Here is a 12,500-nt window from a genome sequence, read left to right on the forward strand (position 1 = left end):
AAACATATCAAAACTGGAAAAATAATATAGACAGGAAGAAATAATTGAACCACCTCCTGCCTCAATATACACATTTCTACATAAAACATTACTAGAGGAATAAAGATGAGAGTGACCAACCAGCTCCACTAAGAACCTGGCATACAGTGTACCTTTAGACTAACACAACTAACACTTAACTAACACCAAAAAAAAATGTGACTACCCTCCCAGTTACACAAGGACCTGGGCGGGCTCACTAACTCCAACAATAACAAAAATAATAATAATAAGCAGCATTATATAAATAAACCAATATTAATACCAAGGTCTGACGACCCAAGGGAGCAGAACAAAGACAAAACACCAATAAGAAAGATGAAGCGATCTGGTTGAGCCCAGATTCTTTCTACTCCTACTGTATTTCAGTTTCACCACCTTTTTCTTCAATTCCTAATAATCTTCTTTCACCTCTTAACTAATGACTTCGTATCGTATCGTACTATCTAGCCTAAACTGTTTAGCCTGACGTAGAGTTTTTTAATAAATCTGGTGATATGGAACCACACACAACCCCCCCTAACCTGGGATAATGCAATCAAATGGATAATTGCTAACTATTCTCAGAGATAATGCAATCAAATGGTTAGTTGCTAACCGGGGGCTACCGCCCCGGACCCCCCTAATGTTAGATACTGTATTTGGTCATGATGAATTGTTTATTAGACTATAAAATCCTCTTCCTTCTTGTATTGGCAGGGGTTTGCTTTAACTTAGGTATGCTAGCCTAAGTAAAAATAGATGCCCTTCCTTATTGGTGTTGTCGATGGCTGCAGCACAGCACAGCACCGTGCCTACTATGACCCAAATCAACTTCATTAAACTCAACTCATACTTCAAATGCACCAAGAGAACTTGCACCCGAATGGGAAGACCGTCAAAAAGTCAATCAGGGTCGATTTAATAGCATACTACAGAAACTTGCACACCAGATAGGGGAGACCGTCAAAGTCAATCGAGGTCGATTTAATAGCATACTACATAAAACATTACTAGAGGAATAAAGATGAGAGTGACCAGCCAGCTCCACTAAGAACCTGGCATACAGTGTACCTTTAGACTAACACAACTAACACTTAACTAACACCAAAAAAAAATGTGACTACCCTCCCAGTTACACAAGGACCTGGGCGGGCTCACTAACTCCAACAATAACAAAAATAATAATAATAAGCAGCATTATATAAATAAACCAATATTAATACAAAGGTCTGACGACCCAAGGGAGCAGAACAAAGACAAAACACCAATAAGAAAGATGAAGCGATCTGGTTGAGCCCAGATTCTTTCTACTCCTACTGTATTTCAGTTTCACCACCTTTTTCTTCAATTCCTAATAATCTTCTTTCACCTCTTAACTAATGACTTCGTATCGTATCGTACTATCTAGCCTAAACTGTTTAGCCTGACGTAGAGGTTTTTAATAAATCTGGTGATATGGAACCACACTAGCCTTAACCTGGGATAATGCAATCAAATGGATAATTGCTAACTATTCTCAGAGATAATGCAATCAAATGGTTAGTTGCTAACCGGGGGCTGCGCCCCCGGACCCCCTGTGTTAGATACTGTATTTGGTCATGATGAATTGTTTATTAGACTATAGAAATCCTCTTCCTTCTTGTATTGGCAAGGGGAGTTTGCTTTAACTTAGGTATGCTAGCCTAAGTAAAAATAGATGCCCCTTCCTTATTGGTGTTGTCGATGGCACAGCACAGCACAGCACCGTGCCTATGACGAAATCAACTTCATTAAACTCAACTCATACTTCAAATGCACCAAGAGAACTTGCACACCCGAATGGAAGACCGTCAGAGTCAATGGAGGGCCGATTTAATAGCATACTATACAAAATGATCCGAGAATCTGCAAATACCGAGTGGGAGACGGTCGTCAAAGCGTCCGCCCTTGTATGCTGGATGGCACTATTTCACTATAGTAAGGGGTAGGGGCACCTCGGTCATATTATACAACATACCAAAGAAGTTCCACACCCGCATGGGAGACCATCAGAGTCAATCGGGGTCGATTTGATAGCATACTACAGAAACTTGCACACCCGAATGGGAGACCGTCAAAGTCAATCCGGGGTCGATTTGATAGCATACTACAGAAACTTGCACACCCGAATGGGAGACCGTCAAAGTCAATCGGGGGTCGATTTAATAGCATACTACATAAAACATTACTAGAGGAATAAAGATGAGAGTGACCAACCAGCTCCACTAAGAACCTGGCATACAGTGTACCTTTAGACTAACACAACTAACACTTAACTAACACCAAAAAAAAATGTGACTACCCTCCCAGTTACACAAGGACCTGGGCAGGCTCACTAACTCCAACAATAACAAAAATAATAATAATAAGCAGCATTATATAAATAAACCAATATTAATACAAAGGTCTGACGACCCAAGGGAGCAGAACAAAGACAAAACACCAATAAGAAAGATGAAGTGATCTGGTTGAGCCCAGATTCTTTCTACTCCTACTGTATTTCAGTTTCACCACCTTTTTCTTCAATTCCTAATAATCTTCTTTCACCTCTTAACTAATGACTTCGTATCGTATCGTACTATCTAGCCTAAACTGTTTAGCCTGACGTAGAGTTTTTTAATAAATCTGGTGATATGGAACCACACACAACCCCCCTTAACCTGGGATAATGCAATCAAATGGATAATTGCTAACTATTCTAAGAGATAATGCAATCAAATGGTTAGTTGCTAACCGGGGGCTGCGCCCCCGGACCCCCTGTGTTAGATACTGTATTTGGTCATGATGAATTGTTTATTAGACTATAAGAAATCCTCTTCCTTCTTGTATTGGCAAGGGGAGTTTGCTTTAACTTAGGTATGCTAGCCTAAGTAAAAATAGATGCCCCTTCCTTATTGGTGTTGTCGATGGCACAGCACAGCACAGCACCGTGCCTATGACGAAATCAACTTCATTAAACTCAACTCATACTTCAAATGCACCAAGAGAACTTGCACACCCGAATGGAAGACCGTCAGAGTCAATGGAGGGCCGATTTATCTTATACTACAGAAACTTGCACACCCGAATGGGAGACCGTCAAAGTCAATCCGGGGTCGATTTGATAGCATACTACAGAAACTTGCACACCCGAATGGGAGACCGTCAAAGTCAATCGGGGGTCGATTTAATAGCATACTACAGAAACTTGCACACCCGAATGGGAGACCGTCAAAGTCAATCGGGGATCGATTTGATAGCATACCACAGAAACTTGCACACCCGAATGGGAGACCGTCAAAGTCAATCGGGGGTCGATTTAATAGCATACTACAGAAACTTGCACACCCGAATGGGACACCGTCAAAGTCAATCGGGGGTCGATTTGATAGCATACTACAGAAACTTGCACACCCGAATGGGAGACCGTCAAAGTCAATCGGGGAGCGATTTGATAGCATACCACAGAAACTTGCACACCCGAATGGGAGACCGTCAAAGTCAATCGGGGGTCGATTTAATAGCATACTACAGAAACTTGCACACCCGAATGGGAGACCGTCAAAGTCAATCGGGGGTCGATTTGATAGCATACTACAGAAACTTGCACACCCGAATGGAAGACAGTGAAAGTCAATCGGGGGTCGATTTAATAGCATACTACAGAAACTTGCACACCCGAATGGGAGACAGTCAAAGTCAATCGGGGGTCGATTTAATAGCATACTACAGAAACTTGCACACCCGAATGGGAGACGGTCAAAGTCAATCGGGGGTCGATTTGATAGCATACTACAGAAACTTGCACACCCGAATGGGAGACCGTCAAAGTCAATCGGGGGTCGATTTGATAGCATACTACAGAAACTTGCACACCCGAATGGGAGACAGTCAAAGTCAATCGAGAAGTCGATTCTTATACTACAGAAACTTGCACACCGAATGGGAGACGGTCAAAAGAATCAATCGGGGGGTCGGTTAATAGCATACTACAGAAACTTGCACACCCGAATGGGAGACCGTCAAAAAGTCAATGGGGTCGATTTGATAACATACTAAGAAACTGCACCCGAATGGAGACGGTGAAAGTCAATCGAGTCGATTGAATAGCATACTGAAACTTGCACACCGAATGGGGAGACCGTCAAAGTCAATCAGAGATTGATTTAACCTTCTACAGAAACTTGCACACCCGAATGGGAGACAGTCAAAGTCAATCGAGGGTCGATTTAATAGCATACTACAGAAACTTGCACACCCAAATGGGAGACAGTCAAAGTCAATCGGGGGTCGATTTGATAGCATACTACAGAAACTTGCACACCCGAATGGGAGGCAGTCAAAGTCAATCGGGGGTCGATTTAATAGCATACTACAGAAACTTGCACACCCAAATGGGAGACAGTCAAAGTCAATCGGGGGTCGATTTGATAGCATACTACAGAAACTTGCACACCCAAATGGGAGACAGTCAAAGTCAATCGAGGGTCGATTTACTAGCATACTACGAAAACTGCACACCGAATGGGAGACCGTCAAAGTCAATCGGGGTCGATTTAATAGCATACTACAGAAGCTTGCACACCCGAATGGGAGACCGTCAAAGTCAATCGGGGGTCGATTTGATAGCATACTACAGAAACTTGCACACCCGAATGGGAGACCGTCAAAGTCAATCGGGGGTCGATTTGATAGCATACTACAGAAACTTGCACACCCGAATGGGAGCCAGTCAAAGTCAATCGGGGGTCGATTTAATAGCATACTACAGAAACTTGCACACCCGAATGGGAGACCGTCAGAGTCAATCGAGGGTCGATTTAATAGCATACTATACAAAATGATCCGAGAATGTGCACACACCGAGTAGGAGACGGTGATGAAAGCGTCCGCCCTTGTACACTGGATGGCACTATTTCACTATAGTAAGGGGTAGGGGCACCTCGGTCATATTATACAACATACCAGAGAAGTTCCACACCCGCATGGGAGACCGTCAAAGTGAATCGGGGGTCGATTTGATAGCATACTACAGAGAACTTGCACACCCGAATGGGAGACCGTCAAAGTCAATCGGGGGTCGATTTGATAGCATACTACAGAGAACTTGCACACCCGAATGGGAGACAGTCAAAGTCAATCGGGGGTCGATTTAATAGCATACTACAGAAACTTGCACACCCGAATGGGAGACCGTCAAAGTCAATCGGGGATCGATTTGATAGCATACCACAGAAACTTGCACACCCGAATGGGAGACCGTCAAAGTCAATCGGGGGTCGATTTGATAGCATACTACAGAAACTTGCACACCCGAATGGGAGACAGTGAAAGTCAATCGGGGGTCGATTTAATAGCATACTACAGAAACTTACACACCCGAATGGGAGACAGTCAAAGTCAATCGGGGGTCGATTTAATAGCATACTACAGAAACTTGCACACCCGAATGGGAGACCGTCAAAGTCAATCGGGGGTCGATTTAATAGCATACTACAGAAACTTGCACACCCGAATGGGAGACCGTCAAAGTCAATCGGGGTCGATTTGATAGCATACTACAGAAACTTGCACACCCGAATGGGAGACAGTCAAAGTCAATCGGGGGTCGATTTAATAGCATACTACAGAAACTTGCACACCCGAATGGGAGACCGTCAAAGTCAATCGGGGGTCGAGCATACTTTACAAAATGATCCGAGAATCTGCACACACACCGAGTGGGAGACGGTGATGAAAACGTCCGCCCTTATATGTTCGATTGCACTATTTCACTATATTAAGGGGAGAGGGTGCCTTCGCACACATATTTGGTGTGAAATATCTTCCGCCCCCCAGCGGAGCGCTTCGGCGCCTCTGCGAAGCAAAGCGCGGCATTCAAAAACAACAACCAAAATTGCCGTCGCTTTCCCTTCCCTGCCCTGCAATGGCTGGAGCAGCAGCAGAAGAAGAGAGAGAGAAAATAGTCTCATGGGGTAAGAGGAATGGCAGTGGAGCGCGATCTATGAATTCTAGCCAGGTCTGTCTCCCAATTGGTATTAATACTCCTCTCGGCGCACGTCGCCACCACAGTTTCCGCGACAGCAGCAGCATCATGATGTTGCGTCTATTGTCAAAATCCGGAACCGGGATTTATTCAGCACAATTACGCGAACAGTCGGGTTTTAACCTTGCCTAACAAACGATCAAACAACTTCCACTCTCGAGGTGCGGTACGGTGACTGTCCTATCGTCCGCTCTTGTATGCTGGATTGCACTATTTCACTATATTAAGGAGGGTGCCTTCACACACCTGACCGATTGTGGAATATCTCCGCCCCCAGCGGAGGCGCCATTTTCTCTCTTGGCTAAGCCCAGCGGCATTCAAAACAACAACAAAGTTGCGTCGCTTTCCTTCCCCTGCCCTGCAATAGCTGGAGCAGCAGCAGCAGAAAGAGAGAAAAATAGTCTCATGGGGTCAGAGGAATGGCAGTGGAGTGCGATCTATAGATTTCACTAGCCAGGTCTGTCTCCCAATTGAATTTATTAATGCTCTCTCGGCGCACGTCGCCACCACGGTTTCGCGACAGCAGCAGCATCATGATGTTGCGTCTGTGTAAGTCCGGAACCGGGTTATTCGGCTGTTGAACAGTCGGGTTTTAACCTTGCCCTAACAAACGATCAAACAACTTCCACTCTCGAGGTGCGGTAGGTGACTGTCCTATCGTCACTCTTGTATGCTGGATTGCACTATTTCACTATATTAAGGGGAGAGGTGCGCTTCACACACCTATTCGGTGTGGAATATCTTCCCGCCCCCAGCGGGCACTTCAGCGCCTCTGCGAAATAAGCGCGGCATTCAAAACAACAACCAAAGTTGCCGTCGCTCCCTTCCTGCCTTCTGTGGCTGGAGCAGCAGAAGAAGAAGAGAGAGAGAGAGAGAGAGAGAGAGAAAATAGTCTCATGGGGTCAGAGGAATGGCAGTGGAGCGCGATCTATGAATTTCACTAGCCAGGTCTGTCTCCCAATTGAACATTATTACTCTCTCGGCGCGCACGTCGCCACCACGGTTTCCGCGACAGCAGCAGCATCATGATGTTGCGTCTATTGTAAGTCCGGAACCGGGTTATTCGGCTGTTCGCGAACAGTCAGGTTTTAACCTTGCCTAACAAACGATCAAACAACTTCCACTCTCGAGGTGCGGTACGGTGACTGTCCTATCGTCCGCTCTTGTATGCTGGATTGCACTATTTCACTATATTAAGGGGAGAGGGTGCCTTCACACACATATTCGATGTGAAATATCTTCCGCCCCCAGCGGAGCGCTTCGGCGCCTCTGCGAAGCAAAACGCGGCATTCAAAAACAACAACCAAAATTGCCGTCGATTTCCTCTCCCTGCCCTGCAATGGCTGGAGCAGAAGGAGAGCGAGAGAGAGAATAGTCTCATTGGGTCAGAGGAATGGCAGTGGAGCGGGCTAATGGCGAGTAGGCTCGCGATCTATCAATTACACTAGCCAGGTCGCTCTCCCTATTGAACATTATTACTCTCTCACGTCGCCACTGCGGTTTCCGCGACAGCAGCAGCAGCAGCATCATGATGTTGCATCCACCAATTAGTCCGGAACCGGGTTATTCGGCTGTCTGCGAACAGTCCGGTTTTAACCTTACCCAACAAACAACATCCACTCTCGAGGTGCGGTATGGTGAATGTCCTATCGTCCGACCTTGTATGCTGGATTGCACTATTTCACTTTATTAAGGGGAGAGGGTGCCTTCACACACATATTCGGTGTGAAATATCTTCCGCCCCCCAGCGGAGCGCCTCTGTGAAGCAAAGCGCGGCATTCAAAACAACAACCATAATTGCCGTCGCTTCCCTGCCCTGCAATGGCTGGAGCAGAAGGAGAGAGATTTTAGTCTCATTGGATCAGAGGAATGGCAGTGGAGTGGGCTTATGGCGAGTAGGCTCGCGCTCTATCAATTACACTTGCCAGGTCTCTCTTCCGTTTGGACATTATTTACTCCGTCTCTCTCTCGGCGCACACGTCGCCACCCTACTAGTTTCCTTCACAGCATATGCTGCGGCCTTTCAGTCCGGGCTCCCCTTCGCCTTGCTGTCTGCCCAACTTAGCGGACTTGCGTTGGCTGATCACCCCGTCTTCGCGTCTGTGCCGGCCTTCAATGCAGCGCCCAACCGTCTCTTGACCGAGATTCATTGCACTATTCCACGCGCAAACGGCTACCCTAAATGTGCATAGACAACGCTCATGGTTCAACACGACCAGGGCGCAGTCTGGGAGCCGAGTATACTAAAAAGAGAGTTTAGCAGCCAAAACTCGTCAAAGCACACGTTGGGTTACCCCATCACCTAACAACGATGATGGCGGTTCCCACCCGTGAAATACACAACCTAACCAATATTGGGCGACGATGGCGCTCATGAGCCCACGTCCCCACAAACAGTAAGAGAAAGAGAGAGAGGAGGAGATGGGCCAATGTCTTATGCCTCGCTGGGGCAAAGAGAAGAGAAGAGGAGCGGATAAGGGAGGAGATTGGCCAACGTGCGGTCCCTCGCCCAATGTCGGCTGCCTCGCTGGAGCTGGGTAAAGAGGAGAGGAGCGGATAAGGGAGGAGATTGGCACACACGGTGGCGCTGCCGGCGCCGAGGATAGCAAGCGAAGGTGCAGTTTGATCTGATCATCTGGTTTGCTATTTCTCTAAGGCCAACGTGCGGTCCCTCGCCCAATGTCGGCTGCCTCGCTGGGGCAAAGAGAAGAGGAGAGGATAAGGGAGGAGATTGGCACACACGGTGGCGCTGCCGGCGCCGAGGATAGCGAGAGAAGGTGCAGTTTGATCTGATCATCTGGTTTGCTATTTCTCTAAGGCCAACGTGCGGTCCCTCGCCCAATGTCTTCTGCCTCGCTGGGGCAAAGAGAAGAGGAGCGGATAAGGGAGGAGATTCGCCAACGTGCGGTCCCTCGCCCAATGTCGGCTGCCTCGCTGGAGCTGGGGCAAAGAGGAGCGGATAAGGGAGGAGATTGGCACACACGGTGGCGCTGCCGGCGCCGAGGATAGCAAGAGAAGGTGCAGTTAGATCTGATCATCTGGTTTGCTATTTCTCTAAGGCCAACGTGCGGTCCCTCGCCCAATGTCTTCTGCCTCTCTCTCAATCTCACTATTTTGGCCGCCGTGATAGGCGCCGCCAACAGCAGCAGCTACCTGGTTGATCCTGCCAGTAGTCATATGCTTGTCTCAAAGATTAAGCCATGCATGTGTAAGTACAAGCCGATTTAAGGCGAAACCGCGAATGGCTCATTAAATCAGCTATGTTTCATTGGATCTGTAAACCCACTTACTTGGATAACTGTGGCAATTCTAGAGCTAATACATGCAATTGGTCTCTGACCGCAAGGGAAGAGCGCTTTTATTAGTTCAAAACTGGTCGGGCCCCGGTCCGTAACCCACCTGTGGTGAATCTGAATAACTTCGGGCTGAGCGCACGGTCTCCGCACCGGCGCCGCTTCTTTCAAGTGTCTGCCTTATCAGCTTTCGATTGTAGGTTATGCGCCTACAATGGCTATAACGGGTAACGGGGAATCAGGGTTCGATTCCGGAGAGGGAGCCTGAGAAACGGCTACCACATCTAAGGAAGGCAGCAGGCACGCAAATTACCCACTCCCGGCACGGGGAGGTAGTGACGAAAAATAGCGATGTGAGTCTCATCCGAGGCCTCGCAATCGGAATGAGTACACTTTAAATCCTTTAACGAGTATCCATTGGAGGGCAAGTCTGGTGCCAGCAGCCGCGGTAATTCCAGCTCCAATAGCGTATATTAAAGTTGTTGCGGTTAAAAAGCTCGTAGTTGGATCTCAGTTCCGGACTGACGGTGCACCGCCCGGTGTTTACTGTCACGCTCGAACAACCGCCCGCCGGCTCGCCACGGGATGCTCTTTGTCGAGTGTCCCGAGTGGCCGGAGAAGTTTACTTTGAAAAAATTAGAGTGCTCAGAGCAGGCTATTTGAATGGCCCGAATGGTGATGCATGGAACCGTGGAATGGACCTCGGTTCTATTTTTGTTGGTTTTCGGAACCAGAGTAATAAACTATCCGGAACAAGCGAGAACGTGCGTATTGCGGCGCTAGGGTGAAGTGCTTGGACCCGTCGCAAGGCGAACTACTCGCAGCATTTGCCAAGGATGTTTTCATTAATCAAGAACGAAAGTTAGAGGTTCGAAGGCGATCAGATACCGCCCTAGTTCTAACCATAAACGATGCCAACTAGCGATCCGCCGGCGTTATTCCATGACCCGGCGGGCAGCTTCCGGGAAACCAAAGTCTTTGGGTTCCGGGGGAAGTATGGTTGCAAAGCTGAAACTTAAAGGAATTGACGGAAGGGCACCACCAGGAGTGGAGCCTGCGGCTTAATTTGACTCAACACGGGAAACCTCACCAGGCCCAGACACCGGAAGGATTGACAGATTGAGAGCTCTTTCTCGATTCGGTGGGTGGTGGTGCATGGCCGTTCTTAGTTGGTGGAGCGATTTGTCTGGTTAATTCCGATAACGAACGAGACTCTGGCCTACTAAGTAGTCGACGGATCTCCAGAAAATGGTGTCCAGTTCGCAACTTCTTCTTAGAGGGATAAGCGACAATTCTAGCCGCACGAGATTGAGCAATAACAGGTCTATGATGCCCTTAGATGTTCTGGGCCTGCACGCGCTACACTGAAGGATCAGCTTGAGTTTTCCCCTCCGAGGAGCAGGTAACCCGTTCAAAGCCTTTCTTGATAGGGATTGGGGCTTGCAATTGTTTCCCATGAACGAGGAATTCCCAGTAAGTGCAAGTCATCAGCTTGCGCTGACTACGTCCCTGCCCTTTGTACACACCGCCCATCGCTACTACCGATTGAATGATTTAGTGAGGCCTTCGGACTGGCGCTCTTGGATTGTCGGCCCCGTTGCCCGCGAGGGTTTTCTGGGGTCGTCGCCTCGAGCTGACGGAAAGATGTCCAAACTTGATCATTTAGAGGAAGTAAAAGTCGTAACAAGGTTTCCGTAGGTGAACCTGCGGAAGGATCATTAACAGAGAGAAAGAGAACAGGGCGCTCTTAAAACTACTACTACTCTCCTGATTTGGGCGGTCTCGGGCTCTGCTCTGGCAACTCCAGCAGCGAAAGAGGACAATCCCGGCCCCCGCACCAAAAATAGGTACCACCACGCTGTAGGTGGACCACACTCGGGCGAGAGCGCGAAGACCGGAGGAGGAGGACGGACGGGGCTTTGGACGGCTGCCCGTCCGTTCCTTACTACCGGCGAATAAGCCTCTTGACCCAAAAAGAGTGAAATTCAAGTGTCAAAAAACAACAACAAGCCGTCCGGCCAAACCCAAACCACAAACTTGGGCTATGTCTGTCAAACCCTTTCATTGAGACTCGACCTGTGATGGTTAGTCGCAAAAAGACCAAATGGCAAATACACAACTCTTAACGGGGGATCACTCGGCTCGTGGGTCGATGAAGACCGCAGCAAACTGCGTGTCGGTATGTGAATCGCAAGAATACCAGATACATCGACAAGTTGAGCGCATATTGCGGCGGCGGCAGCCGTGACTTCACTCCTCTCCCAGTCCGAGAATATACCATCCGCCGGTTGCTCGCGAGTTGATTGCCTGCTGACTGTCTCCCCGACACGAGGTAACCGAACCAGGCTTCATATGGGAGTTTCTTCGCCCGCGCCTTCTTGGCGTGCTATAAACCATCACTAGCAAGTCCATGGACTTGGCGCACCCACATTCAACCACAACAAAGCGACAGTTGTCGCCCTCGCAAATAACTGGAGGCGGCGCTCTTTTGCCTGCTGTCCACAGAGACACGAATGGCCGTCGGCCGCTCATGGCTGATGCTGCACATGTTCTAAGAGGCACTCCATCCCACGAAGAGGAAACGAAACCGGGTCGGAAATCTTTTAAGTAAGCCCCGCCGGAATTTCGTCTATCACCTCGAAAAGAGTGCTTGGCATGCATTGCAGTGGAACCTAAATTGATGAGTGCGCCTGGGCCCGCAGTCTACCATGTAGTGGTGCAGGCAGAGAGATGAGAATGCTTGGGTGACGCCGTGCTCTTCCTCACGCGCTCCTCCACCCTCTCCCACGGTCAGACGCGGTGTGGGCGTTCTCTTTGAGAGTTCGCCACGAGTCCACGTCTATCTCATGACTGGGAGGGAGGCAGGGGGAGTTCTCTCTAAACGCGTTAAAGACGGTGTTGCGCCTCATAACGGCGCTCGCCGGGATAGAGCACTAGTTCTGCAGCCGGAAAGGCCGCTCACGCCAATTAATACTGCGACTCTCGCTCTCTTTCTCCGGATAAACAAGTGCCACTGCTGTGGCATGCGGGAACGGTGAAAGAGGTCAAAGTTTAAGCGGCAAAGGTGCGGCCGAGTAAGGGCGGAACACGAGCGTATATGCATTAAAACTGTGTGTGTATATGACTCTGCGAGAGATGTTCTG

General features: G+C 48.4%; 1 pseudogene; it reads left to right on the forward strand.

Annotated features, from left to right (window-relative positions):
- Positions 1-11,474: 11,474 nt before the first annotated feature.
- Positions 11,475-11,627, forward strand: LOC121854231 (annotated as a pseudogene).
- The last annotated feature ends 873 nt before the right edge of the window (positions 11,628-12,500 follow it).

The sequence above is a fragment of the Homarus americanus genome, unplaced genomic scaffold (assembly GCF_018991925.1).
Source record: "Homarus americanus isolate GMGI-L3 unplaced genomic scaffold, GMGI_Hamer_2.0 scaffold27773, whole genome shotgun sequence".
Taxonomy (NCBI): Eukaryota; Metazoa; Arthropoda; class Malacostraca; order Decapoda; family Nephropidae; genus Homarus; species Homarus americanus.